A 4,931-nucleotide genomic window follows, 5' to 3' on the forward strand; every position below is an offset into this window, starting at 1 on the left:
CATTTGAGATTGGGGTAGAGTTTGGCAAGTGGAGATGTTCGTAGAGGTGGTATTTGGTAAGGTGGGAAGTGACACTGGCAGGAAAAGACTAGGGGCTAGGCAAGGTGTATAGAACTCCTGTCTGGGAGAGCAGGTGGTGGGACTGGAGATAGTGAGGGACCAGATTGTGCAGGACTTGGACTCTTATCTGCTAGCCAGTGGGGAGCTGATAGCTTTTGAATGAGGGATGAATAGGACTTAATTAAGTGCTTTAGGGAACATTAGTCTGCGCCAGCAGGTGGTGTAGTGGTTAAGGCTCTTGATTATCAAATGACGTACCATGGTTTGAATCCTGGACTGGAGGCTTGAAAATCATACGAAGTGTGTGTGTGCGCATGCCCAGAATCCTGAGAGGAGAATGGAGAAGGGATTGCAGTGTGGCCATCCCCTCTGGCTCACTTTCCCTCTCACTGTCTCTCTCTGGTGAGCACAGGCACCTTATGATGATAACCTTTTCTAAAAAATTATTTTATTTAAATGTATTTATTTGTTTATTTTAATTTTGAGCAAAAGAGAGAGAGAGAAAGAGAAAGAAGGTGAGAAAGCAAGCTGCCAGGTCTGGAACTTGAATCACGGTTGGTCATGTGGGAGTCCAGCGTCCTTAACCACCATGTCATCTGCTGGCTCCTGGCAATAATCTAAAAAAAAGAAACCAAAAAAAAAAAAAAGAAAGAAAGAAAGAAAACATTATTCTTTTTTTCTTTTTTGAGAGAGAGATTTTTGCTATAGGGTGTGTGTGCTCACTGGGGAGACAGAAAGAGACAGAGAGACAGAAAGTGAGAAATCACCCCCTAGGGGAAGGTCCATGCCACAATCCCTTCTCTTCCAGTCTTCTCTCAGGATCTTGGGCATGCATGCACATGTGCCTGGCGTGAGTCTTTAAGTCACTGGGTCTGAGACTTGAACCACAGTCAACTACATGGGAATCCAGTGATGTGATCATTATGCCATCTGTTGGTCCCCCCAGAAAACACTATTCTAATGGCAGTGTGTGACCTGAGGTTAGAGATCAGTGAGGACAGTTAGAAGGCTATCATAGAATAAGGTAATATCCTTGACCTGGGTATTACACACTGCGTGGCTATTTTGGAAAACCATGTTGTACCCCACAAAGATACATAGCAATTAAATGTAGATAAGAAATTATCAAAGGGGGTCGGCAGGTGGCCTGGTGTTTGAGGTACTGGACTCCCACATGGCTGACTGCAGATCGAATCCCAGACCTGGCACCTTGCTTTCTCACTTTCTCTCTCTCTCTCTGGTCAAATTAAAATAATAATAATAAGTAAAATTGAAACAAATAATTCTTTTAAAAAATAAATGACAAAAGGAACAAAAGGCTATCACGGAAGTCAAGATGGGAGGTGACTAGGGCCTGGATGATGCAGTCGGGAGAAAGGATGGAGACAGAGAAATGTGCACGGGGGAGTGAACGCGAGCCTGGGGGCTGGGAGGAAAGGGTGAGGGGAAGAGTCACAGGACTCTTCAGGTGCTCTCATGATCAGAAAGGTGAAGTCAAGAGGAAGAACCGGTGTAAGGCAAGGTGCAAGTTCATTCATCAAACCATTACCACGGAGTTCTGGCTATGTACGCATTGCACTTAGGAAAATTCAACCAACGTGTGGGGTGACCAAAGCGAAGCGAAGCACACAAGTGGGGGCAGTGATAGGGAAATGTAATGCAGCCAGCGGGGCCTGTTCCAGCTCTTCCACTGGATGAATTCCACTGGATGGAAATATGCAAGGCCGGGGAGGCAACTTTGCTATTTCCTCTTTTATTTACAGAACCATGTGTATTTTATGTGTGGCGTAAGGGATTGAGAGTGATTGTGGTTTTTCATAATCTATGTCCTATGTGCTGATTTTAGAACTGAATTCCCTGGCAAGATTTAGTGTTTTAAAACAAACAAAAACACACCTTTTCTGGAGCTATTCGGGTCCCGGACCCGGCAGCTGGAAAATCATGCTGAGCATGTGTGCATGTAATAGCCTTCTAACGGCCCAAAGTCCCAGGAGGAGAATGCAGGAGAAGGAACTGCTGCGTGGCCATCCTCCCGGGGAGTGAGTTCTCATTTTCCTTCTCACCGTCTCTCTCTGGTGAGCACCTGTGTCCTGTTGCAAAAACCTTAAAACAGAAACGAAAAACTAAAAACAAACAGCAGGATCTTTTTCTTTTAATGGCTGCGTAATTCACTATGTAGGACAAATGTGTGCAACACACACACATACACACACACACACATTTTCTTTATCCATTAACCTGTTGATGAGCATTTAGGTTGCTCCTATAGCTTGGCTATTGTGAATAATGCCACAGTGACTATGGGAGTGTGGGTATTTTTATGAAGTAATTTTATCTCCTTTGGGTATATACTCAGAATAGGGCTTGCTAGGTCAAGGTTTTTTTTTTTTCTTTAAAGAATTATTATTATTTTAAAATTTAACTTTATTTATTTATTTTTTAATTTGACCGTAGAGGGAGAGAGTGAGAGAGAGAGAGAAAGTGAGAAAAGAAGCTGCTTATTCTGGGACTCGAACTGCGGTTGGCCGTGTACTGGGACTCGAACTGTGGTTGGCCGTGTGGGAGTCCAGTGCCCCTAACCACCATACCACCTGCCAACCCTGCTAGGTCAAGATTTAACTTTTTCAACTTCTTTTTTCAAAATAAATATTTATTTCTTTATCTATTTAGTTGTTGTCATGTTCAAACCACTGGGTCCCAGACTTAAACTGTGTCGGCTATGTGGGAACCCACCATGCCAGCTGCTGGCCCAGATTTAGTTTTTTCGAATGTGTGCCAGGCCCAAAGCTCGGCATAGGCAGATACTAAGAAGACCCCCCCACCACTCCCCCCGGGGAAGTGCCCCAGGGCTGCTCACAGTGTAGTCGGGTGCAAAGATACAGAGGCAGACGATTAGAGCTACCATCTGGGGGAGTGGTCAGAGAAGGGTGGGGCAGAGAGGAGGGAGATTGGTGGCTGAAGTGTCAAGCAGAGATGGCCCTGTGCCCTGGGCTGGAGAGGGATCTGAGAGTCACCATCAGGACAGGCGAGCCTGAGATCTCTGAGGGAGAGAATACTGAGGAAGGAAGGGCAGTAAAGGGCACTGGCAGGCAGGAAGAGTCGTAAGACAGAGGAACGGTCAGAGCAGTGGGCGGAAATCTAAGGTAAGGTGCAGGAGAACTGAGAACGGGCTTGTGCTTTTCACGATGAGGAAGAAAATGGTGACCTCTGACGGAATAGTTTCAGTAGAGCGGTGGGGACAGGAAAGGGAGTCCGAGAGTGACTGGAAAGCATCTGGTAACAAATGGAGGCCGTGGCCTCTCTCTACCACAGTTTGAGCTGTGGTAAAAGCAACTTAGATGTGTCCCTGAGTGCCCAGAGCAATTTCCCTGGAGGACGTTCGGGCTCTCTGGGAGCCATGGCCTCTGTCCCAGTGCTTCTTCCCACCAGGCCCGGCTGTCTCCACTGGAAGGCAGGCCTTCACAGCACACTGATCCAGGAGTGGGCTTCGCTCTAAGTCTTGTATTCACTGTTTTAAAGACATCGCCCTCTGGAGCACAACCCAGCTGAGCCACAGAGCTCAGCTGTGCCATTGGGTTTTGTACTCAACGTCTACATCATTTTCTTCCATAAGTAGAAGCCACATTCCCACATGGCTGCAAATGCTAACTGGCTAATAGCTTCCCTGGAGTTTGCTTCTTGCAATTACCTCATCAGAATTTAGACAAGGCAACATGAAACGATTTATTCCAGAATGCAGGGAGCTCTGGGTGTTTTTTGGTCAATGGTTCCTGTCTTAGTTCTATTGTTCTTTTAAAGAGATTTAAGTAAAGAAAAACTCTTTTGTGTGGACCCACATAGTTACCATTTCCGGTATTCTCTCCATTCCTTTGTGTGGAACCAGATTTCCATATGGTATCATTTTCCCTCGGCCGGAAAGACTAGCATTTCTTGTGGTGCATGTTGGTAGACGATGCATTCCTTTATCCTTTTGTAAATTTCAGAAAAATCTTTATTTTGCCTTCCTTTATGAAAGACACTTTGGCTGGGTAAAGAATTCTGATTGACATTTGGTTTGTTTGTTTCACTATTTTAAAGATACTGCCTCACAGTCTCTGGTACATAGTCGCAGATGAGAGGTCTGACAGTGCTAAGTCATGTAGTTTTTCCTCACTGCCATTAAGATTTGCTCTTTACATTGGTTTTAAGCAACTTGATCGTGATGTACTTTGGTGTAGGCCTTTTTCCTGTTTCTTTTGCTTAGGGTTCATTGAGCTTCTTGGATTTGTGGGTTGATAGTTTTCATCATATTTGGAAAAATCCCAACCATTATTTCTTCAAATAGATTTTCCATCTTCTACTTCCTTTACAGATTTTAATTATGTATTTATTAGGCTGCTTGAAATTGTCTCACAGCTCACTGACACTAATGCTATGTTCATTTTTTTTTTTAAAAGTCCTCTTTGTGTTTCATTTGGGTGGTTCCTATGCTGTCTTCAAGCTCACTAATGTTTTTCCCTGCAGTGTCTAACCTACTGTTATTATCATTCTGTGTATTTTTCCAACATTGTATTTTTCAATTCTAAATGTTCCTTTTTTAAAAAAGAATTATTTTATTCAACTTTATTTATTTATTTTAGTTTTTAATTTGATGAGAAAGAGAGTGTGCGCAAGAGAGAGAGCGCGGGCAAGTGAGAAAGCAAGCTGCCAGGTCTGGGACTTGAACAGTGCTCAGCCATGTGGGAGTCCAGCGCTCTTAACCACCGTGCCACCTGCTGGCCCCTAAATATTCCATTTTTTTAAAAAAATGTGTATCTTCATGTTTCTACTTACCAAACTCTTTTTTTTTTTTTTTCCTTTTTTAGGTTTTTGCCCATAGGGGATGTGCACTT

The 4,931-nt window shown here is 43.9% G+C and overlaps 1 protein-coding gene and 1 long non-coding RNA gene across 4 annotated transcripts in view; one reads left to right on the top strand and one right to left on the bottom strand.

Moving 5' to 3' along the window:
* Positions 1-4,931, top strand: part of RGS3 (regulator of G protein signaling 3) — a 158,657-nt gene that overhangs the window by 4,303 nt on the left and 149,423 nt on the right. The gene's annotated exons all lie outside the window — the stretch shown is intronic.
* The window catches only part of LOC106734255 (uncharacterized), a 19,936-nt gene that overhangs the window by 1,415 nt on the left and 13,590 nt on the right, over positions 1-4,931 (bottom strand). The window contains exon 3 of one of the 2 annotated variants that reach the window (XR_001369941.1): positions 2,127-2,163. The exons of the other annotated variant lie outside the window; for it this stretch is intronic. This is a non-coding gene — a long non-coding RNA (uncharacterized LOC106734255). Of the gene's footprint in view, positions 1-2,126; positions 2,164-4,931 lie in introns of those variants that run through there. 2 annotated transcript variants of the gene reach the window in all.

This window comes from Tupaia chinensis, unplaced genomic scaffold, assembly GCF_000334495.1.
Source record: "Tupaia chinensis unplaced genomic scaffold, TupChi_1.0 Scaffold000081_1, whole genome shotgun sequence".
Classification (NCBI taxonomy): Eukaryota; Metazoa; Chordata; class Mammalia; order Scandentia; family Tupaiidae; genus Tupaia; species Tupaia belangeri.